Source organism: Patiria miniata, unplaced genomic scaffold (genome assembly GCF_015706575.1).
Source record: "Patiria miniata isolate m_02_andy unplaced genomic scaffold, ASM1570657v1 HiC_scaffold_18, whole genome shotgun sequence".
NCBI lineage: Eukaryota > Metazoa > Echinodermata > Asteroidea > Valvatida > Asterinidae > Patiria > Patiria miniata.
Genome location: NW_024037056.1, coordinates 5,194,668 through 5,220,757, shown reverse-complemented (window position 1 = coordinate 5,220,757; position 26,090 = coordinate 5,194,668). Strand labels below are relative to the sequence as shown.

At 38.8% G+C, this 26,090-nt stretch overlaps 1 pseudogene; it reads left to right on the top strand.

The window, feature by feature from the left end:
• The window catches only part of LOC119725044, a 20,332-nt pseudogene extending 2,947 nt beyond the window's left edge, over positions 1-17,385 (top strand).
• The last annotated feature ends 8,705 nt before the right edge of the window (positions 17,386-26,090 follow it).

Genomic DNA, 26,090 nt, shown 5'->3' with positions numbered 1-26,090 from the left:
GGTGAAACCATATCAAATCTACATGTCAGGCCATAATGGTTGATGCTCAATTTCAAATCCCAAAGCAGTGTTACAAAAGCAGTGTCCCTGTAGTAGCATTTTAAAATGACATTGATCACACTGTGGAAATAAATACTACATATAATTTTTCTTGTACTGCAAATACAGGTAAATATAAATCTTAAATATCCAATTATTATCTTTTCTTGTAATAGGCAAAACGACGTCCTGTCGTATGGCATCAAGAATGACCGGGGCCAAAAATGGTGTACTTGGATATACCAGAGAACGCTTTCTCCCAAAAGCAACTTCCAAATCCTCCATCCCTGTCATTCTGGATGATGCGAGCCTAGTGGCATCCGGGGTCTTATGACCAAGTATTTCAATGGCGGGGTGGATGCCACTTGCACTCTGGAGTCATCACCAAAGTGCTGCCCCATCATTAGCGCAAACTGGTTTGCGCTTTCCAAACTGGCTGGATGTGAGCGGTGAGTGAGATTGTTGAATTAGCTTGTATATTTGCTTTGTCAGAAATAAAACACAATTGGAAGTTGTGGGTTTATTTAGGATTATATTTAAAAAAACAAACATACTAAGTAACCCCCAAAACAATTACATCGTATATGCAATTGATATAATAATGAGGATGAAAACAAGGCAATATATCAGGTAATATGCCTATCTTAATTTTAAGCAATAAAGGGTCAATCATTTTTCAAAGGGGTGTACGTGTAGCCTGGAAAAATGACACACTTTTAAAGAAACTTGCACTAAACAGGCTAAATGGGGACTACTAACACAAAAAAAAAAATTAAATCAGGATAGATCGTTGAAAGGAAAATCTGAGGAAATTGAACTAGTAGAGACCAAAGACAGAATTGTAAATTTTCAGACCCAAATAGCTAAAATAATTTATTTTACGGGACTTTGACTCACTGAGTCAAAGTCCCGTAAAATAAATTATTTTAGCTATTTGGGTTTGAAAATGATGATGATCATGATGATGATCATCATGATCATCATGTGTTTGAAAATGATGATGATCATGATGATGATCATCATGATCATCATCATTTTCAAACCCAAATAGCTAAATTATTATATATAGCTGCCAACTGTTACGAAATTTTCGTCATTATTACGAATTGTTTGTTAGAATACGAAAATACGATTTGCCACTAAAACATTACGAATTTCCCATTTTCTACCTAATGAAAAAAAAAAATATCGTTTTTGACCGAAAACTTCTGGCGAAATGTTGCGATAATGGAGGGACTGGTGACAAGTCTAAAACTATTTTTCAATGGTGTGTCATTTGTGTGTGCATCTCGTGGATGTGTGGTTGTGTGTACTGTATGTGAGTACTTGTACTTTCAGTGACGATCGTGAGCACATTTGGTCGCTTACTAATAAAAGAAGTACAGTGGCACAGGCAATGAAGTAAATCTTGGGAACTGCTCCATATGCTCTTTTTCTCTATTCATTTATTAGCTCCACCTCCATGCTATGGACCTGATATTAACAGGTATAAAGAAGGACTTGTGATGATGCACATATTTTAAGTACATGTACATTTGTAGAGGAACATATTTGATTGTTGTGGATATTTGCAGAACACTTTAGTAATCTGATAATAGAATTGATTACTGCTCCTTCAATCACGGGCATGCCAAAGTGTTGTGTAAACAGTCAGTGTATGTTGTTTGTAAATGACCAGATATTTTCACTAAAATGAGCAGCTGGGCATGGGAAACAGGTACCCAAGTAACGACAATTGGTGTCAGGTACTGGTTCAGATATATAGAATCAATTTACCATAAGTAACCTTTACATATTGTCAACGCGGATTGGGGGGGGGGGGGGGGGGGGGGGCCACCCCCCCCCCCCCCTACCCCCATCCAACTATCTCCCCCCCCCCAAAAAAAATATATATCATACAACTTCCGAAAAAATAAGGAACCCACCCCCCCCCCCCCCCCCCCCCCCCCCCTTCCTGCTGTGACACAAACAAAAAAATTATACTGTTATAATGTCCGCCTGTTCAAATTACGGTACACCATTCTGTAATCTAGTGTTAATAATTGTCGAAATTTGAACAGGGCCCCCTATTGAAATATGGTCCCTCCCCCCCCCCCCCCCCCTGATAACAGATTGCCCTCATGAAATTACTGTTTTACTTCCAGAGAGATGACTCGGGCAGTCATCGTTCCATTCCTAAAGACACAAAGGCGGAGGACCGAAGAGCAATTCCTAGCAGAGAGCCGACGCCACGAGCTTGAAGACAAAGTAGTTCACTGCCTGCCTCTTCTGATTTCGTCGTGGGGCGCGGAATTAAGGAAACAGAAGGTCAGCATTTTGCAAAAGTGCAGGGGCTGGTGGCGAGAAGCCTAGCTCATCTGAGTGATGCAGATGACAGGCTCCACCTGACCTATGGGATTCTCCTGTTTGTTGTACAGTTGGTAAGTATTTCTTTAACAGTCAAGAATCCTAGCAAAATAAAAGAGCGATATTAGTTTCATTTTTACTTTTTTTGTCTGTAATAGAAAAAGCAAGATGAGCCTGATTTTCTTTTCCGCTTGCAAATATGCCAATCTAGGTCCATTTGCTATTGATATTGCATACAGCCATTTCGATCGTGAGCATAGGTTAATTATCTGTCAAAATGTCAGGAACCTGTAGTGATAAAACACATTAACATTTTGGTTAATGCGCCTTGCCCAACAATTTAGGTTTGCAGTAAACATGGACTCAAATCACTCCATCTTTTAAAAGTTCCCCTCAAAAAAAAAAAATCTTTATTACACATGTTTCTTTTGAATTTGATTCTATGTCAATGATGTGGCAATGATGTGACGAACCACCCCCCCCCCCTGTACTGCAGGCTGTCATTAAGCTTGCACCATTTTTGTTTTCTTCATAAATACCTGTTATTGTTTAGAATGATTTGTAATGGCACACAGCATTATGATATATGATATTCCATGTTTTGCTGTTTGTTGTATGGGTGGTAATTGCCATTGTATTATCAACAAAAACTATGAAGTAAAATAGCAGCATAATTTTTGTCAAAGCTTCTCCAGAAAGCAAATATCCCTGACTTTCCACCGGAGGTGGCCGAAACCTTTCTGCAGACCACCATTCTGCACTATGGAATTGAGCAATTCCAGATTGGGAATGCCAAACTGCATGGCCTTCCCTCCCCCACCAAGTCAATCGCAGATGTGGCCCACCTCATCACCGAGGCTACTCAAGTATCGGACATCGGTGAGGTAAGGGACATGACATACTTGCATTGCTTTGTATGGTATGGTCTGTGTCAATTTGTTAAAACACCTTGGTTGAACGTGTCTATCATATAAGAAAAATTGGTTGCCTTTGGCTTCCTCATCTCCTCATCCCTGATATGCATGCACATTCAGTTCATGGAATTGCATATTATTTATATAGTGACTATAAAGAACGAACTGTTCAGCATCTGTCCATTGTTTTCTGATGTCCAAAGAAACAATCAAAGAATGTTAGGATGGGAATTGGCCACAACAGCAGTGTCCACGAGTTGGTAAGATGTAACTCTGGGCGTGACTCAAAATACACATGCTAAACAGTTACACACCATCAATCACATATCATGATCTTACCATATGAAATAGATAATCATTTACCAGAAGATGGGCTCAAATCTGTCATTCAGCAAGGAAACAGTTCATTGATTCTGATTGCATTTTCAGCAGATAAAGCACCTGGTATGTACATTCAGCTATTTGATTCAACTGTTATTTAAGTGTGATGTTCACTTCATTCATGATTTGATTTCATGTAGTTGCTGACTGCAATCAATCCCAGAGTGGAGGTTAGAGGGACAAACGGGTTAGCTTTCCACCTGGTGACGCTTGTTGGAGATTCTGGCTGGTCATCAAATCAAACATCCGTCAAAGGATGCCTGCCGCAAGGCGATTTCAGCAGACCCATTGATGTCTGCGGTGCAGGTCTATCTTAACATAGAAAAAACCCATGACATCATATCAAGAGGGGGGTTCACGACAACTGGGGCACGGAAAAAAGGGGCATCTGGATGCCATATTCAAGATTCACGGCAACACAGCTTGCAGAAATTGAATCTGGTGAGGCAAATACTCCTACGAATTTCATGAATAAGATAACCTTTACAAATAGCATATTTGGTTTATAACCCACTAACATTAAGACAAACAGTCTGTTGTTTTTCTTCTATCTGTGCTATACAAATCCAAATGAGCGTTCAAAAATTCTTTAAATGATTAACCTTTTCAATTGTATCAACATTTGTTGAAAATTTGACCTAAGCAACTCCCGTATTAAGTATTGTTCTGAAGCAATTTAAAACGGTTTTAATTAGTTTTTTGTTGTCAAATATTCCATAAATTAGAACCCAATTTTGAATCAAGTTTGAATTACCTGTGGTTATTATTGGCCCTGATTTCCATGCTTAGTTTCAAAGATACTGATGAGTAACCTGGGGATTCAGGTTGGTGTAGCGATACTTTCCTCATCTTTCACCACTGTGGCCCGGGTTTGAATCCCGCCTGGGCCAATGTATTTGGTTTTCAGTCCCTACCTGATCCTGCGGGTTTTCCCCAGAATATTCTTCTTGGGTTTTCATCACAACTCTAAAACTTCTTCTCATTGTCTGCTCTCCACAGGTTTCTTCAGGCTTACTAGCTATAGTGCCTAGGGTGCTTTTGAGGAATCCTTGAATAATAATAATAGGCTAATAACTTTTCTTTTGTTCTCCAGCCTTCAAGATAGAAACCAAGCAAACCCGTGCAGAAGGTAATTATTAGTGCTGTATTGTAATGATAGTACGTAATGTACTGTGATTTTTCCAACTTGGTATCAATAGACTGATCCAGTAGGCCCTGCCCACTGCGCATGTGGGTAACCAACATGTGCTCCCCTCCAATACCACACTGCATGTGTCAGCCGCAAATGTCATACACACGCACATACACATGGCAAACCTTTGAGCATGCATGTCGGACATGAGCTGTGATAGGTCAAATCCAAACGGGGCAGGGCTTACATGATCAGTTTATTGCAACTGTGTTTGATTTAATTTTCTCATTTGTATTGGAATTGCCATCTGATTGTGGAATTGCTTGTTGAATTTTTGAATAAAGTTTATTAAATGTTTGGTTATTATGGTCATATTTCATACCACACACTCACCGGTGTATACCTTTGTTGGTGTTTCAATTTCATATGCAGTGCAAGTTACAAAAGATGCTTTGGAGGAAGTCCAAGTGGAAAATGTTAAAAAATTTATAAAAAGCATTACAAGTACCAGTACATTGTATACGTAAACTCTTTATGTTGTTGCCTTGTAATTGCAATAGTGAATATAGTATTCCCTCAATGCACAGGAGAAAAGGATGACAGAGCAGAGACGGAGGCAGAGGTGGGACTTGCAGTTGGTGATCTCGAGACAGATGTTGTGATGCTGGATGTTGAGGGACCAGCTACTGGTGACAGAGTTGGTGTAGAGCAGACCAAAGATGACACTCGCAGTAAAGGAGGTAGGTATATTCATGGATTTACTTATTCCTGTGCTACCCGACCGCAGACAACAAAGCCACTGTGGTAACAATCCAAAATGATTGCACATTTTTTTTAGGCTAAAACTGAGACAATAATGACATTCCTGATCGGAATATGAGGAGCGGGGCATGGAAGGGGGGGGGGGGGGTTCGCATTAACATTTGGGCATGGTGGGATAGGAACAATTAACTGTGACTTTTTTTTCAAACCATCATGATGCGCTTAAGTTGTTTGCGTACGTTCTACATGCGTGTTTCATTTAGAGTACACTGTCAAAATTCACTCTATCTAATTTCATTATGAAAAATAGAATTAGCTGTTGCAAACAGCTAATTCATTATGTTCTACAAATGAACATGAATTCAAAATGTCTGCGCGCAGGAAGGATTCAAAGTAAACCCACGTGCAAGAGTTAGCGCTCTTGTAATTTAATATAGCTCTAATTTAATATAGCTCTGTGTTTGTTACACTCTGACCTGTTAAATTTGATGAGTTTACAAGAAGAGAAAAATCATGACTGAAAAGACAAGTGAAAATAAACAACATTAAAACATTTTGAAATGTATAAATGAATTCCCATTTCCAGGATTGTAATTTTTTTCATTGTATGGAATCAAGAAGATAGAACAGAAGAACGGCTGCTTCTGAAGGCAAGTTGAGTTATGTCCAAGTAATGAGTGCCTTGTAATTGCAGTGAATATAGTATTCCCTCAATGCACAGGAGAAAAGGATGACAGAGCAGAGACGGAGGCAGAGGTGGGACTTGCAGTTGGTGATCTCGAGACAGACGTTGTGATGCCTGATGTTGAAGGACCAGCTACTGGTGACAGAGTTGGTGTAGAGCATTCCAAAGATGACACTCGCAGTAAAGGAGGTAGGTATATTCATGGATTTACTTGTTCCTGTGCTACCTGACCGCAGACAACAAAGCCACTGTGGTAACAATCCAAAACGATTGCACATTTTTTTAGGCTAAAACTGAGACAATAATGACATTCCTGATCGGAATATGAGGAGCGGCGCATGGAAGGGGGGGGGGGGGGGTTCACATTAACATTTGGGCATGGTGGGATAGGAACAATTAACTGTGACTTTTTTTTCAAACCATCATGATGCGCTTAAGTTGTTTGCGTACGTTCTACATGCGTGTGTTTCATTTAGAGTACACTGTCAAAATTCACTCTATCTAATTTCATTATGAAAAATAGAATTAGCTGTTGCAAACAGCTAATTCATTATGTTCTACAAATGAACATGAATTCAAAATGTCTGTGCGCAGGAAGGATTCAAAGTAAACCCACGTGCAAGAGTTAGCGCTCTTGTAATTTAATATAGCTCTAATTTAATATAGCTCTGTGTTTGTTACACTCTGACCTGTTAAATTTGATGAGTTTACAAGAAGAGAAAAATCATGACTGAAAAGACAAGTGAAAATAAACAACATTAAAACATTTTGAAATGTATAAATGAATTCCCATTTCCAGGATTGTAATTTTTTTCATTGTATGGAATCAAGAAGATAGAACAGAAGAACGGCTGCTTCTGAAGGCAAGTTGAGTTATGTCCAAGTAATGAGTGCCTTGTAATTGCAGTGAATATAGTATTCCCTCAATGCACAGGAGAAAAGGATGACAGAGCAGAGACGGAGGCAGAGGTGGGACTTGCAGTTGGTGATCTCGAGACAGATGTTGTGATGCTGGATGTTGAGGGACCAGCTACTGGTGACAGAGTTGGTGTAGAGCATTCCAAAGATGACACTCGCAGTAAAGGAGGTAGGTATATTCATGGATTTACTTATTCCTGTGCTACCTGACCGCAGACAACAAAGCCACTGTGGTAACAATCCAAAACGATTGCACATTTTTTTAGGCTAAAACTGAGACAATAATGACATTCCTGATCGGAATATGAGGAGCGGGGCATGGAAGGGGGGGGGGGGGGGTTCGCATTAACATTTGGGCATGGTGGGATAGGAACAATTAACTGTGACTTTTTTTTCAAACCATCATGATGCGCTTAAGTTGTTTGCGTACGTTCTACATGCGTGTTTCATTTAGAGTACACTGTCAAAATTCACTCTATCTAATTTCATTTGAAAAATAGAATTAACTGTTGCAAACAGCTAATTCATTATGTTCTACAAATGAACATGAATTCAAAATGTCTGCGCGCAGGAAGGATTCAAAGTAAACCCACGTGCAAGAGTTAGCGCTCTTGTAATTTAATATAGCTCTAATTTAATATAGCTCTGTGTTTGTTACACTCTGACCTGTTAAATTTGATGAGTTTACAAGAAGAGAAAAATCATGACTGAAAAGACAAGTGAAAATAAACAACATTAAAACATTTTGAAATGTATAAATGAATTCCCATTTCCAGGATTGTAATTTTTTTCATTGTATGGAATCAAGAAGATAGAACAGAAGAACGGCTGCTTCTGAAGGCAAGTTGAGTTATGTCCAAGTAATGAGTGTCTTGTAATTGCAGTGAATATAGTATTCCCTCAATGCACAGGAGAAAAGGATGACAGAGCAGAGACGGAGGCAGAGGTGGGACTTGCAGTTGGTGATCTCGAGACAGATGTTGTGATGCCTGATGTTGAGGGACCAGCTACTGGTGACAGAGTTGGTGTAGAGCAGACCAAAGATGACACTCGCAGTAAAGGAGGTAGGTATATTCATGGATTTACCTATTCCTGTGCTACCTGACCGCAGACAACAAAGCCACTGTGGTAACAATCCAAATCGATTGCACATTTTTTGGGGGCTGAAAAAATGCACCCCATTTATCTTCTTAAAGAATGAGAGATCCATATGTCAAGAAATAAGTGGTTGTCCCCTCCACCTTGGGAAATCATGAATCATCTTAAAGTTATGTGACCAACTTCAAGGACTTTATTTACAATTGTAAAAGGCATAAACCAATCAAGGTATAAGCTTCCCATCAGAATTGTGGAAATCATGTACAAAGACAAAATATGTTGTTACACAATCGGTAAGCGACATTCTGCTTAACCCATTTACAGACCCTGCTTTGACGAATATGGCTGTTCCTGTCACATTGGAAACTGCACACAGAAAGCTTTTTGTAGATGAGAAGCAACCGAACGTAGCAAGGTGAGTAACGTCGGGCATTTTAAACTTAACTAGGAATGAATGTGTGATGTATTTTTATGCCCAACTGGTAAGAAAAAAAGGGGCATACTCTTGTCCTTCATTGGTGCGTATGTGAGTATGTCAACACCGGTAATCGTGGACCTTGCACAAAAGGGTTGGGGCACAAACAATACGTCCATGATTGACTGAACGTCTGCTATTCAAATTCGTGTACAAAACCAATGAGAGCTGTTGCTAAAAAGTTTGAGTACAAACAAAGGACTGAGGATTAGGGACAACAGGGGTCCACAATTGGCAGTGTTTACAAAGATGGGTGTGCGGGCGATTGTAGGCCTAAACCGTGTCAGGGGAAAAGTATTTTATTGGAAGGAAAGTTTGGACCGAGTTATGGGGACTTTCTGCTGTCCCTATGTTTTTGGTCCCCACAAATACGTTTTCAATGTTTACAAGTTTGAAATGAATTGAACGAATACTAATCGTTGGCTTATTTTTTCGTTCAGTGCCTCATTGGGAAGCTAATAAATTTTGCCATTCTAAAACATTAGCAATTCAATCATAACATTTTTTTCTTATAGCACCACACCCAAAATGCACGGACAGTACATCTTTAATGATTGCGGGAAATTTCTTTTGATACTGAAGAAAAACTATATGGCATAACTCCACTTTGAATGTTCATTCTCCATTCAGTGCAACTTCGACCTATGTCGGGGAGCCATTCTCTTCAAGTACATGCTCCCCCTACGATTCCCAGAGGGACAGGGTAAGCTAAACATGACTGATTTCGGCTGTAGTGGTGGGGAATTTGGGTTGGATAATGTCCAATTTTTTTTTGTGGCTATTTCCATATGCTTTTGTACAATGTAGTCCTACCTTCATCATTATGCACTGGTACCGCCTTGAGCGCTGCTGTAAATACCCACTAAATGAGACAAACCCAGTTATATAATGATGTTTAGTACATTTTCTTTTTAACTTGCTGTTATTCAATTTATAATTGTCAAACGTCAATGCAGGGTTCACTCATAAAATGCAGTTGTGAGTCACCAATGGAATTGATATACATGTATTTGGTTTAAAGAGGCAACTGATCTGATACACCGTGCCCTCTGGAGAAATGCACACAATAGGCAACAAAAGATTGTATACGTCTCCGCTGGGCAATTTGTATTGGTGAATAGGTCTCCACAAGGTGTTCACGAAATATATATATGGACTTTACCAAAGAAATAGGAATTTCAAAGGTGGGTTGATCCGTCGCAAATGGAAGAGTTTTAGAAAAGGGATATTAAGTACGAATTTCAGGCAAGGAAAATTAATTCTGGTTAAGATAAGAGCTTTTGAAACTGCACTTTCAAACTCGAAAACTTTACTACATGAGAACAAAGAAATGTCTCCACAAGGATACATATTTCAGTATGTGTGCACTAGTTTGTGTGGTACATGTAGCTGCAGATTAGTTTGTCTCAACATCATGCAGGATGACACTTGACCCAACTGTGTAGCTGTTGCATAAATATGATTCATTCATTTTTACCAACTATTGCTTATACCAAAAGGTCAATGATGCTGACAAGAAGGGTGAGAAGCTGATTCATACTAGAGTTGGTAGGTACAATGTTATTATGAAATGCATGTTGAAGTGATTCTAGCTAAATTGGAACACTTTGATACAAGAATTGGTCGGATTACTTGAAATTGGTAGCTTGTGCATTTCCCCACTCTATGTCACCTTACTGAGGCCTTTGCCATACATGTACTCAGGGGATTAGACTTGCTCACAATTGATGATGCACATATGTGCTCCGTGCACAAGTACTCGTTCAATGGCCAGAAAAGGAGAGTCGGGGGAGACCTGGTTTTCAATCCATCCACTGCATATTTTGAATGATCCAAAATTATTGATATCAATCTGAGGGACTATCGCAGGTTAAATTTGAACGATTTCAATCATATTACCATGCCAATGACACCTGATGCTCACGCCGAAGATGCTGTGGCTTGGCATTGTGCACATTCAGGATGACAAAAAGTGGTGCGCACTTCATGCAAGAATTACAGTGAGCACAGGTGGAGACCCATCCAAGGGGCTCTCAGAAGTGGTAAAAGTTTGCCCTTTGTTGGCACACGGAGCCCTTAACGTGTTAACAGTTAACTGATAAGCACCAGTAACAAATGGTGGTGAACTGAGTAAATCTACTCGGCCAAAATCACTAACATGTGGATATCAAGCAAGTGAACTTAAACCCTGTAGTTCCATCACTTTATGAATTTACAGACCGTGCTTCACGAAAAAGAAGAGCGTTACCGGGTGGTGAAACTGCAAACAAGAAGACACTATCATCAGAGGGCAGCTCTAGTCAAACCCTTGCAGAGAAGTCCAAGGGGGATGAGGTAAGTTAATAATACAACTAGTCTCTTTATAATGGTCATTGAATGCGAGTGATGATGTCTGATCCAAAGACAAATGATAGACCAGACGTTTTCTTCAGTTACTAATTGGTTATTGGAGAATTTGAAAAATAGAGTACACTTAGTACTGGAGCATGATTAATCAAACTGACTAAAACAAAAGAAAGTGATGCAGTGGCAGCACTTTATAATATCACCGTAAGATTAGTTTGTACAAACAGAATCGACCGGTGTGCAGCAACATAACACAAATGCGCATGTTTTACATGTAAGTTTAATCTAAAATTTGCTGTACTTGCCATCATGGACTTAGTGTTCCCATTTCTGGAATATGTCATGTCCCATTAAGTTTATGTGTACGTACTGAAAATCACTCAAATGGGCTATAAGTATAACATCCAACATGCATGCACCTTGCCAGCACGCTTTTGTAGCAGCTTTTGATCAGTAAGGAAGGCCGTTGATGCTGGCATTAGAAGATTTGATCAGAAAGTTTGCAGTGTTCAGTTTATATGCATTTTCAATTAGTCAAATAGCGGTTTACTAAAAAGAATGGTCCTAAAAATAGTTATGTGAAATCAAAGGGTTTAAAAAAATTGTTTGTGTGTGTCAGAGTTATTGCAGGACCTGCATGCGGACAGCCCCAAAGAAAAGCAGACATCATCGAAGCAAGGTAACTGGGTTTTAATTTACATGAGGTTCAATTGAAATTAGTATCTTTAAGACAACACATGATGAGGAATTAATATTATTTTTGAACTCACTATAAAGACAGCGTCCAACACTACCAGCTGCACAAGCGAAGGAAAAGTTTGTTAGGGAGTATTAAAAAAACGGTAATCCAACTTCAGTTGGCTTATACATGAAAGTAGGAACACTGTTGACTGTCAAAGTGGTTTTATTTTAAAGGGATGTTTTAAAGGTTAGCTTTCAATTGGTACTGTAATTGCAGCTTTTCAGTTACAGATGACTGAGCACTAATGATTGCAAATACAAAGGACAAAAAAACCTCAATTTCCGAATTTGCTGAAAGCAAGTGCAATTGTCGGAAGTAGGCACTGTTGGAGCTATTTGCAGTGCATAAAAGGGGTAGACGAAATGGGAGCGGTTCGGTTATGGCTCATAAAAATGCTGCATTATGTTGCCCATAAATTAGTAATCATTCCAAAGATTTTGTTTTCATCGCAATCTAGCACAGACATCAAAAAATCTGTAAAACATAGCTTGTAGTGGGCACTGCCAAAGCCTAGCATTGCCTCAAGTTGGTAGATTGCGCAATCAAATTTTAGTGTATTTTTGCACAAGGTATGAGGTGGTATTACTTTTTGGAGGAATCACAATTATTGCCTTAATCGTGAAACAGGATACTTCATTTTGTGCTCAGAAACCTCCAACATGTAGCCCTTTCCTCACTAGAAACACTCAAAAAAATAATTCACTGCAACTATATATATGCCCTTTTTTGGACATCTCAAGTTGCCACTGAATCTGGTTTAAACTTTGAGGGGAAAAAACATGTTTGGCATTCTGGGCATAAAGAAATTCCCTTGAATAGTCATGGGCATTATTACTACCATTTATGCATGTTATGCAGCAACTTTAGCTGACAAAGCACTTTAAACGCAATGCTTACAGCTGCAACAGTGCCTTCTTCCCAGAATTGAACTAGCCACTTATTTTAGCAAATTTGTAAACTGTTTTTATTTAACGTTGTTTTCAATCAATGGTGCTCATAAACCTTTCACTGAAAAGCTGTAATAATGGTATCAATTGAAAGCTAATAAACAACCCTTTAAGATGGTACCACTTAGACAGAGAGTCAACAATTTCCTAACTTTGAAGTATGAGTCAAGTGCAGTTAGATTATGCCGAGAAAAAAAAATAGTTCTGCTTCCGATTACATGCATTTCAAAAATAGGGTCAGTTGGAATTTTTTTTTTGGACCATTTCTTTTTTTATGAAGATTGAATGGGGTATTCAATTATATACAAAGTTTTAGCCTGAATTATTTCCATTGCACAACGAAAGCTATACACAAAATGGCCACAAAAAGTGAATGAAACCTACCTTAATTATTGTCAATATATTTACGTTCGATAATTCTGAAAAAAATAATGGAAAATTCAGGTTGTTCCCATCATATGCACAACGCTAGTCAAGACGGGAAGCTGGCCAAAACTCCAAAGTGTGTGATACACTGTGCATGTATGTGTGGCCCGCGGCCATCAGACCTCGCTTTTACGGTTGAAAATTTCGGGAAACAGGCTGCATTGTATCACTCCAAATGCGAGTAGTGCAATCTCAAAATGAACTCTTGAACATGGAAAATACATTCACAGACAAGCTAGATTAATTCTGTGAATTAACTTGCAAAAATTTTCTTTCTCTGTCTGTGTTTTCTTGGCATTTTTATGATGTCTGACCAGTTGACAGTGCACGTGCATGCAATGCATAGCCATGCTAGCGATCGCATAGCCATAACATACTAGTTACCGCATTTTCAGCATGTCTTCTAAATTGGCCCTTGCGCGGCGCGGCGGGAACCAGTCGTCGCTGCATTGAACTTAAGCACGTGATTATAGTCACCGTGACAGCGAATTTTATAAATAATGGAGGTTTCTTTTGAAAATGATACTTTTCGATTGAAACCATAAATCAGTTTAAAAAGATAAGTTAGCAGGCTCTGTTTTGGCACTGAGAGAGGAGCTTTGAAATTCACAGATGTTTTTTCAAGTGTTTGTAAAAACAAAAACGATGTTTCATGCAAGTCTTTGTAGGGTGTATACGCTGTTAACATAGCATTTTATGGATATCCTAAATCATTTAATCTTTTATAGTGTGATCCAGCAAAAGAGATGCAAATGTTCATGTATATGTCAGGGCAGTATTATTAGGTTCCTGAACTACCCAAAATTAAAACAGTCTTGCCACATTAACAGACATTTCAAACAATATGAGCACAAACTAAATTCTTTAGATTCCCTTTCAACGGTGGACTACCGAAAAACACTAGAAATTTAATACACTGTTATTGAAATTGTAAGCACACAAGAAAAGATGAGGTTTCCACATGCTGTACGTCACCCCTTGACAGTTCTGTATGTGGTTTCGCATCTACAAATAAAAAGCTAGACACTCCTAATTAAATTTTTTTAAATAATTAAATGGTCTTTGGGTGGACATATTTTGGGGGGAAAAATCTCATTAGAAAGCTCAACGCTAGTACACTACTGCACCAAAACAAATCTTTATATTATTATTCACAAATTTTTGTGAATAATAAATCTGCGTTTGATTGTAGATCAAAAACAAATAAGTGAATCATGGTGTGCCATGCCATTTACCAGGAGAGTGTTGGAACCACTTTGTAGGATTTTTTTTTAAATACCACCCCAAGGCATATGTTTCAATAACTTAATAGTGCTGTTTTGCAGAGGAAAAAGTACACATCTTTTACAAAAAATGGTCAGCCATTTTGCAATCATCAGGCATACAACTTTTCCTCTGATCAGCTGATTTCCTCTTTTTTTACTTCCCATGTGTGCCATTGAAAATAGAAAAACACTGTACAAAGTCTGGGAAAAATTTGAATTTCCTCTTTTTTTTGTGATTTCCCAGTTGCATGCCTGAATTATTCTGATCACAATTTGCAAAATATGTTTTGGGTTTACATCCATAAACAGTGCAAGTTAGGCATTCTGGTACCTTTGCTGTTGATTTCCTGACGGTTATAAATTGGTCAGATTTCAGTCAAACTGTGGCATTAGTTTAAAATCTAATATTTTTTAAAAATCTTCGAGCTTTGGTGAACAAAAAATACATAGTGCAGCAGTATTGCCTTAAAATCAATGCACATCCATCCATTAGCTGTAATTATAGAAAAAGCAAATGTATAAATTTGCTGTCAGTGATGAATGTCTTCAGCAATTGATGTTTTTGAATAAGTAAACAATAGTTTATGAAAACAGAGACAACCTCTAGACCAGTTTATTATTTGGTTAATATTGCATCATTTTCATGTCCACATAGAGAAATGTATGTGAAAACAAACATGGCTTTCTAACAACTGGCCTGTACAACGATGTCAGCTAATTGCTAACACTGTCAAAATGACCAATATCAATGCCATAAGGGGAAAAGGTAGTTAGCAGAGAAGTGACTTTTTAATGGTAACTAACAAGTTTACATGTTTGAACATTGATGTTTCAGAAAATAAAATGGATCTCCTGCAACAACTGCTGCGATTGGTTCCACCAGGAGTGCCTCGGGATGGATCTTTCAAACAGAGAAGCCCAAAACCTTGTGTTCAAGTGCAACAAGTGCTTGGATTAGAAAATCACCTCAAGGTGTCAACCACCCTGTGTTTAGTATGTTAATAGGTAATATGTGTAGGTGTTATTACGAGGGGAAAAAAGGCAACTATTCAACATTCCAAGTTTGTTTGGTTGAAAAAATATGGGAGTATTCATGATGATCAAAATGGTTCTGGTAAAAGGTTCATATCACCTCAGCTAGATGGTTAAAGTGTAATGAAGTGAATTACATGTATAACCTTAATGCAAGTAAATAACCCAACTTTCTCACTGTCTCAGTTATACATGATTTTGGTCTTCAGTTTGTGTGGACCATTTCAGTGTCCTGTTATTAATTTGGTCTTTGCACGTTTAATTTAAGATGACAGAGAAAGCACATTTTTTTCATGCACTCCATATAAAATGTGAGTAATCGAATAACAAAGGATGCAAAAGAAAGTGTTTCGATAGCCATAATATTGCCAATGATAATCTTCCACAAGAACTTGTACACGTATTTTACTAGAAAGTTGAACTGAGCTACAACAAAGAGCAAGTTCAGTCCAGATATATCATGCCGTGGTTAGACGAGCTAGCACAACCAGATCAACTTAGCTAGCTGTACAGCATGCATCAATTAAATTACAGTTTCAATACCCTGGAAAAGTCATATATTGAGGCAAGTTTTTGAAATGTTTTTGATAGTTTGTGTTCAATGATGATAACTCTTTACAATAACAAATTGACACGAAACATTTTACTTTCTTATATTAACAAAGACAAGGCCCAATTATCTGCTCCAAAATAGAATTGACTGAGCTGATCAAGTAGATCCCTCAAGTAGAAAACATAACACAGATGAGTGAACTTAAATAGCCAAAAAAAATTTGCCAACAACACCCAAACTTGATTTATTTTGCCCTGGTGATTATCATCTTGCTATAACCAGAACTCAGAAAGACATTGCCCATTCCGATGTGAATGCTCCTGTAAATTTCTATTTCAACACTGATGAATTACTGGGACATGTACTGTTACAATGTGCCTGAATGTAGGTATTTTTTTCTGCTATGCTGTAGATGAGTTTTTGGCTTTTGCAAAGCTTTCAATTTTATGGGGAACATGTACATGTACAGGACTTCAGCCTTGGAAAATACATAAAAAAATGGAGATTTTTTTTAACAGTTTTAACTTAAACAGAAGTCAGGAGTCAGGACAGTGCAGTATATTTAATTAGAGAAGCCCGTGTATGAGATGTAACAAAATGCATTGACTGCAGTAGGAGACGTTTACCATATACATGTACATGTAGTCTAATTATCTTACACTGTGATATTAGCTATAACGAAGTCGTTGGATTGATTGCTGCTGTAAAAGATTATGGGATCTTTTATCTTGACATGCCTTGCCATTAAATACTCAAACATGCCCTCCCACTTACGACGTGTAATTCATGTATTTGTGTGTTTTTCAAATTTATTCTTATTATGTATACATGTACAAGGTAGACACTGATGGAGAAACACAGATTGCAGCTTCTTTTAAATTCAAACTCAGTTCGAAAATAACACCTCAAAGATCATTTTTTGTGGATTTAACACGTTTCGAATTTTTTGTTGGAAAAAGTCCAATTTTGACTAACATAACTTTACAGACCATCATTTACAATTTTGAGCATTTTGTTTGTTTGAAGCAATTACAAACGTGCGCAAAATCTAAAGAAGGTTGCTGAACAACTAACCTGATGAATGTTCAGCTGAGCTTCTGAGAAAAACAGCATTCAAGGATCTCTACAAGTTGCTGAACCAGTTTTGAATATTGGGCCTGAATTCAGGGTCCGACACATGTTCTAGGGTGGTAGGTTTTTTAAAATTTTAGGTTTATGTTGTCATTTTAAGGTGTCACTTTATTGGTTTGAGGTTTTCTTGGTCTTTAATTTTTGGTTAACGATTGGTATTTCAAGTGTTTTTATGTTTAAAATTAGTTTTGGTTTAGTCCTGATTTTCAGCTCTTGTGAATAAACTCCTTTTGTCTTGTCTTGGTTTGAAATCCTTAATTGTGTCCCTAGCCTCTACTAATTCATTTTCCTTGCGACCATTCGTTTCAAAGATCCCGAGTTTGGTTTAGTTTTTGTTAATTACAGGGAAGATACAACATTAATTTGCGAACGTCAACAAACGAAAGCTCAAAGTATCATGAAATACCTTACTGGATTGTTAGGGAATGAGTCTAAATCATCCAATCCAGGCTGCAGGTATTCTTACATTTTCAAGTGCTGATCGGCGGACCAGCGCGTTGAAGAAAACGGGCTTCTTTCAAAAACCGGTCATCAGTTTCACATTTGAGTTGTTTGCATTTTCTTTCCAATTTAAAATTTATTACACACCTGTGAAGAGGTACAAGCCTGCTACAACTTACGAGTGCTAGACTGATTCTTTGACCTTACACTTCACCAAATCACCAAAGTCTACAAATTGCTCAGTGGCGTACCCGGGGCCGGGGGGGGGGGGGGACTTTGCCCCACCCTGACGGATCGTTGGACAGTTTTTTTAAAAATGCACATGATTTAAACAAAAATTCTAGAGTTTTCCTGACTATTCCCACGAAAGAAAATCCGCTCAATGCGCCGTGAAAAGTATGCATAATAACTGCCAGTTTTGAAGAGCGCCCCCATTTGGAAGATGGGTATCAGCCCTCCCCACCCCCCCCCCTTTATTTTACAGAGAAAATAACGCGTAGGCCTACATTTAGCCAAAAAATTTAAGTCTCCGGTTTCTGGTTTGCGCGCGCGTCGCCGTAGCCATGCGCGTCGGCAAAATGAAAAAGGTTTTTTTTTTCAATGGAGATTATGTCTCTAAACCACCAAACTCACTGGTTTGACTGGATCCTGCTGCTGCACAATTTTAACTTGTTTTAGAGGGGGTTATGATCGAGAATAAGTTTTAAGTGGCCTCCCTGGACTCCCGAGGATATATTGTTGATGTACCCTAACGTGGCGCGCCCCCTAACGTGGCGCACTTTGATTTTTCGCTTGTAGCGCCTAGCTAGAGCCAAAGTTTTAACTGAAATTTCACAGAAAGTGAAATTTCATCAAGTTATAAATACTCCCGTTCATAAATCGGGAGTTTATTTACCCGCTACAAAGTTAAAAGAAAATAATATTTTGGCGTGATTTTCCGATTTTATTTTCAAGTGCAAAGTGAACCCTTTGAAAATGCCCCGAAAAATAAGAAAATATTTTTGTGACAAACATCTGGCTGGGTATGTAGGTAGAGATAATAATAATTTATCAGAATTTAGCAAGTTTACAGAAATTCTTAAATGTTAATTTGGAATTTTCCGAGACTTATTTAAGTGCGCCACGTTAGGGAACACTCCGCCAAATTGTGCCCAATTTCCAGACGCCACCGTTTTTTAATTTCGGCTTAAATTTTATGAAACCGAAATTGTTCACAGAGGTTAAACAACAAGCATTAATAAGGTAAAAGTACCAGTAGTTCACTACATGAGTTTGGGGTTTGTCAACAAAGAGGTTTGGCAACACTACACGAGGAAATTTGAGTAAGCTTCGAAGTGCGCCACGTTAGGAAACACGACTATACAGGTATTTGCACCAAGTTTAGTCGGGAACCATTTTACAGTCATCCGCCGACGACATTTGAAGCAAAAAAAACCGTGGTGCGGAGTGCGGTTGCCTCCCCTGCATCAAAAGCTGTATACGCTGCTTGAAATTGCTCCATTTCATCTGAAGAGGGGTCAGGGAACCAGACTACAAGGTTTTCTTGACACAAAACGTGAAACAATGAAGCCCGTTTAAACAATATTTGCCAAAACATGTTCATTCTTTGAAATCCATTTATTTCTGAAAATTCCAGTACGAGTTCCTCAAAGTGTGTCGTTTTTCCAGGTTACATTTTAAAGAGAAATTCGACCTTTTATTTTCGCGTGCAGCACAGTGTAGCATTTCATTTGAGCACAAGTCAATGGTGTAGCACTTTTTTGCTACTTGCCACGGCCCCTTCCTTTTCGCCCTTTCATTTATTACGCGTGCAGCACAGTGTAGCATTTAATTTGTGCACAAGTCAATGGTGTAGCACTTTTTTGCTACTTGGCACAGCCCCTTCCTTTTCGCCCTTTGATTTACGCGTGTAGCACTGTGTAGCATTTAATTTGTGCACAAGTCAATGGTGTAGCACTTTTTTGCTACTTGGCACAGCCCCTTCCTTTTCGCCCTTTCATTTACGCGTGTAGCACTGTGTAGCATTTAATTTGTGCACAAGTCAATGGTGTAGCACTTTTTGGCTACTTGGCACAGCCCCTTCCTTTTCGCCCTTTGATTTACGCGTGTAGCACTGTGTAGCATTTAATTTGTGCACAAGTCAATGGTGTAGCACTTTTTTGCTACTTGCCACGGCCCCTTCCTTTTCGCCCTTTCATTTATTACGCGTGCAGCACAGTGTAGCATTTAATTGTGCACAAGTCAATGGTGTAGCACTTTTTTGCTACTTGGCACAGCCCCTTCCTTTTCGCCCTTTGATTTACGCGTGTAGCACTGTGTAGCATTTAATTTGTGCACAAGTCAATGGTGTAGCACTTTTTTGCTACTTGGCACAGCCCCTTCCTTTTCGCCCTTTCATTTATTACGCGTGTAGCACTGTGTAGCATTTAATTTGTGCACAAGTCAATGGTGTAGCACTTTTTTGCTACTTGCACGGCCCTTCCTTTTCGCCCTTTCATTTATTACGCGTGCAGCACAGTGTAGCATTTAATTTGTGCACAAGTCAATGGTGTAGCACTGTTTTGCTACTTGGCACAGCCCCTTCCTTTTCGCCCTTTGATTTACGCGTGTAGCACTGTGTAGCATTTAATTTGTGCACAAGTCAATGGTGTAGCACTTTTTTGCTACTTGGCACAGCCCCTTCCTTTTCGCCCTTTGATTTACGCGTGTAGCACTGTGTAGCATTTAATTTGTGCACAAGTCAATGTGTGTAGCACTTTTTTGCTACTTGCCACGGCCCCTTCCTTTTCGCCCTTTCATTTACGCGTGTAGCACTGTGTAGCATTTCATTTGTGCACAAGTCAATGGTGTAGCACTTTTTTGCTACTTGCCGCGGCCCCTTCCTTTTCGCCCTTTGATTTACGCGTGTAGCACTGTGTAGCATTTAATTTGTGCACAAGTCAATGGTGTAGCACTTTTTTGCTACTTGGCGCAGCCCCTTCCTTTTCGCCCTTTGATTTACGCGTGTAGCACTGTGTAGCATTTAATTTGTGCACAAGTCAATGGTGTAGCACTTTTTTGCTACTTGCCACGGCCCCTTCCTTTTCGCCCTTTCATTTATTACGCGTGCAGCACAGTGTAGCATTTAATTTGTGCACAAGTCAATGGTGTAGCACTTTTTTGCTACTTGGCACAGCCCCTTCCTTTTCGCCCTTTGATTTTCGCGGTGTAGCACTGTGTAGCATTTAATTTGTGCACAAGTCAATGGTGTAGCACTTTTTGCTACTTGGCGCAGCCCCTTCCTTTTCGCCCTTTCATTACGCGTGTAGCACTGTGTAGCATTTAATTTGTGCACAAGTCAATGGTGTAGCACTTTTTTGCTACTTGCCACGGCCCCTTCCTTTTCGCCCTTTCATTTATTACGCGTGCAGCACAGTGTAGCATTTAATTTGTGCACAAGTCAATGGTGTAGCACTTTTTTGCTACTTGGCACAGCCCCTTCCTTTTCGCCCTTTGATTTACGCGTGTAGCACTGTGTAGCATTTAATTTGTGCACAAGTCAATGGTGTAGCACTTTTTTGCTACTTGCCACGGCCCCTTCCTTTTCGCCCTTTCATTTATTACGCGTGCAGCACAGTGTAGCATTTAATTTGTGCACAAGTCAATGGTGTAGCACTTTTTTGCTACTTGGCACAGCCCCTTCCTTTTCGCCCTTTGATTTACGCGTGTAGCACTGTGTAGCATTTAATTTGTGCACAAGTCAATGGTGTAGCACTTTTTGGCTACTTGGCACAGCCCCTTCCTTTTCGCCCTTTCATTTACGCGTGTAGCACTGTGTAGCATTTAATTTGTGCACAAGTCAATGGTGTAGCACTTTTTGGCTACTTGGCACAGCCCCTTCCTTTTCGCCTTTGATTTACGCGTGTAGCACTGTGTAGCATTTAATTTGTGCACAAGTCAATGGTGTAGCACTTTTTTGCTACTGGCCACGGCCCCTTCCTTTTCGCCCTTTGATTTACAGGTGTAGCACTGTGTAGCATTTAATTTGTGCACAAGTCAATGGTGTAGCACTTTTTTGCTACTGGCCACGGCCCCTTCCTTTTCGCCCTTTGATTTACGCGTGTAGCACTGTGTAGCATTTAATTTGTGCACAAGTCAATGGTGTAGCACTTTTTTGCTACTTGGCACAGCCCCTTCCTTTTCGCCCTTTCATTTATTTCACGTGTAGCACTGTGTAGCATTTAATTTGTGCACAAGTCAATGGTGTAGCACTTTTTTGCTACTTGGCACAGCCCCTTCCTTTCGCCCTTTCATTTATTTCACGTGTAGCACTGTGTAGCATTTAATTTGTGCACAAGTCAATGGTGTAGCACTTTTTTGCTACTTGCCACGGCCCCTTCCTTTTCGCCCTTTGATTTACGCGTGTAGCACTGTGTAGCATTTCATTGTGCACAAGTCAATGGTGTAGCATATATTTTGCTACTTTGCACGGCCACTTCCTTTTTGCCCTTTTCTTGTAACTTGCCAAGTTGCCAAGCGTTGGTGCGTTCTCCTTGTCTGGTTCTTTGACCTGAAGGTGGCTCATGCCCATTCGAATAAAAGCATCAAGGCATCACCTGACTAACTGTTTCCTGTAGCATGTAGCACTGCTACACACACAGGCCTTGAATTCAATTGTCTCAAAACTTGCTGGGTATACATAACACTGCACACACCTCACAACTTCTGTTTTGATTTCCTGTGTATTGATCCCCATATCTCGGCATCTGTGATATTATTACGAACAAGATGAAGCATAGAATATGGTAAGTCATTATGGGGAAAGATTCCCATATCTGGCCATCACTTGGCACCCTGTGCACAAACCGTATGAGACTGGTCTGAAAATGTGAAATTAAAGGGAATGTACATCATTGGTTTTTGATGTAATTTTCAGAAATGAACTATTTGAGAGGTTAGTATATATAGATCAAATATTGTTACATTGACATTTTTGAAGTTTTTGTTCGAAAAGGTTGGAAAAACCAAGAAAAACAAAAATGTTTAAGTAGTCTGGTTCCCTGACTCCACAAAAGATAAAATAGATCAATTTATAGATGATGGAAAATTGTAAGGCACGGGAACCAGTCTAGCTGGCCTGCACCCGTTCATGAAACATGTAACCAATAGCAAACAAAATTTGGACTGAAAAAATGGTTAATTTGGAGCAGTAGTTGAAAAATAGTTAGGTTTTTTTCCAACGCTGGTCGGCCGACCACCGTTGGAAATGTATACAAAAATACCATTTTCTTGAAAATGACTTCACATCAGGTGCCATAATGTTACAAAATGCTTGAGACTATCATTTACCAACATCCTAGTAAGGTATTTCGTAAAAACTTGGTAGTTTTATTTTTCGATGTTTGCAAATGTTGTATATTCCCTTTAAATTTCTTAAAACTTCTTACCATTTTAATTTTTTTTAAATTTATTTCATTTATTACACTGGATATTGATTTATACAACTGCCACGAAGGACACCCATCATAATGGGAAGGATTCCCATATCTAACCATCACTCACTTTTCCCCAGCTGAGTGACCTACTATGAGTACTAACTATCATCAGCCATCAGAAAGTGATAATAAGTCCTAAGTTAGTCATGTTAGTAAAACGTCTAATTTAAGCAGGGAAAATATTGAAGTATTTACTGAGAAAACACTAAGAATCACTGTTGCTATTGACATATTGTCCAATTGCAACAAGTTATATGGTGCTAGAACTAGAAAAGGGTATGATGTGAATTTTTGAGAGGAATTCTTGAATAAATGACAATGACAAAGTGGGTAATCCTTATCTTTAGGACCCCGTTCTATAATATGAGGTTAAAAGACTCACCAAAACAGCTGACTAAATGACACTCAAAAGTGACATTCTGATATTTCTTGACACATTTGAACAGTTGGCAATGACACCTTCTTGAATATCAGCAGGTTTAATTTTGTGGAAAGAGGGCAGGGCTTTGATTTATGAGGGGTTAAAGATGACAATGACAAACAGAAATAGTATTAAAAACGCAAGATGGTGAACTGCAAAATAAGGTAGGAAATTCATATTTTTTTTTAAATTGCTTTCAAAATTACAACTAACATGAGTTTATCTGAGAAAAAAAGACTGCTTTAGCCTGCAAAAATCACTTTGGTACTGGACAGTCATCTGCAAAAGTCAGTTTTGAACAGAACTCCTAAAAATAGAGGTGTCCTAAAGACAAGGATTACCACAGAATGTGTATACATTCAGCCTAAATATTTTTTTGGTTTTTTTGTGTTGTACAAATCAGAAGGTAGGTCCCAGTTTGTGTTTTTCAACATGCATGTATTTACAGTACTCACTCACAATAATTATACTATTGGGTGATTCTATGTTGCAATTAAATTCTTCCATCCTTGCATCTAAGTACTGTAATATTTTCCAGCTCTTCCGGACCTGTACTCATTGTTACATTGTATTATTTTCTTTATTGCAGCATGGTGTCTGATTTCTTCTTCCCGAACACTGGCGGAGTTGAGAGTCACATCTTCCAGTTGTCTCAGTGCCTGCTCCAAAGAGGTCATAAAGTACGTATTTTGCACATAAATTTATCTCCCAAGAACTGGGTCCAATGTCAGGTTTAGTCCAAAAATGTGGGACTCTCAATACTGTGTATGAGAGTCCCACAACTTAAGGTACTGAACACATGCAATATAAGTAAATAGACTGACATCTGAAACAACCAGTCCAATAACTCTTCAGTACTGCATAATCAACTGTCAGCTGACTGTGCCAAAAGAAATATCTAGGATGTCGGGTACTAGGTCACTATTTCTACAAATTTTCCCATAGTCAGGCACCAGACTAAAACAATGAATGAAGAAGTCAGTCTTTGTCAAACAGTTGGACCGTGGATGGACATTTGCAAGTCTAGTCTCTGGCCTCATTTTGAAATCACTTGACTTCCCTCTCATGTGCAAGCCACTGCCAAATATTGAAGAAAAGTCTTCTTTAAAAATTGAATTGAGTCTTCAAGCTTGGTTGGTGAAATACTGAGGACCTTTTCTTTGCCCAGTGAAAGTTTTGGAGAAATTTGTTGGCTAAAGAGTGAGTAAAGTTGAGCACCTAAGGTCCCAGTCTGTGTTAGGTTGTGCTTACCATAAGTAAAAAAGTTCTAGCTTTGTATAGAAGAAAATTATGCAGACCAAGACCTAGAAAACAGAAAAACATGCAAAACCCAATCAGGCCAACTTGACTCACTCTTTAGCTGACAACTTTCTCCAACATTTTCTTGAGGCTAAGCGAGGTCCTCATTTCACCAGCCAAGTTTGAAGTCTCAATTTAAATTTGAAACAGTTTGCACTCTGAGAGTGAAGACAAGCGATTTCAATTTGAAGCCAAACTGAAGACTAGACTGGTAGGCCTACATGTCCAACTTTTTGAAGGGAACAAAAAGGACCCTTCAGTAGTCTGATGGTATGAACATATGTAAAAATAGAGGATGTGGTAGAAATATATATTCATGTATGATGTATGTTTTTTTGTTTTGACACAGCTCATTAGATGCATAACTAAAGGTGTTGGACTGGTTGTTTCATGTGCCAGTCTATTTTCTTGTATTGCATGTTTTTAACATCTGGAGTTTTGGGACCCTCATACACAGTGTTGAGAGTCCCAAATTTTCGGACTAGAAATTAGGTGCCACTTGATAGCATATTTAAAAAAATATTTTTATTTTACATGATATGACATTTAACTTACGATTTTGTACTTCCAGAATTTGTGTGCTCGTGTGATAAGGACAGAATGATGAATATAAATTCAGAAATATTGTCCTGTTTATTCCCAAAAGAATAAGAAGGAACAGTTTCCAAGATTTCAGAGTAACGTCTTGGAACTTCATCCATTCCATTGACCCTAACGTGCCTGAATCCATCAAAATCCACACCCCTGTTATGGATGATTTCGGCAGATTCAGGATACCTCCATATTGAAAAAGTTGGGGGATTTTGATGGATTCAGGACAGTAATCCTAGCAGTACTACAGGATTTTGATGGATTCAGGATACCTCCATATTGAGCAGTTTGGGGACTTTGATGGATTCAGGATCTCAACAGTTAAACTTCTTGGCTATATGTTTGGTGTGTACGAGGTATATGTACTACACTGGTGGATTCTGATGGACTCTCTGGTGGATTCTGATGGACTCAGGACACCAACATTTTTTGCATTACAAAATTGGTGGATTTTGGCGGATTCAGGATACTTTCCGGTAAAAGTGCTCAAGGGGTTAGGGTTAAGTGTATTCTGACAAACCTGCAGTACCATAACAATTATGATAATGAATTATAATTATGTTTTGTGTATCAACAAATCTACCAACATTTTATAATTTTTTTATTTTTGGTTATAAAACGTTACTTTATGTCTTGTGCTGAGATGTCTTCAAACTGACACTTTTTTTCAGA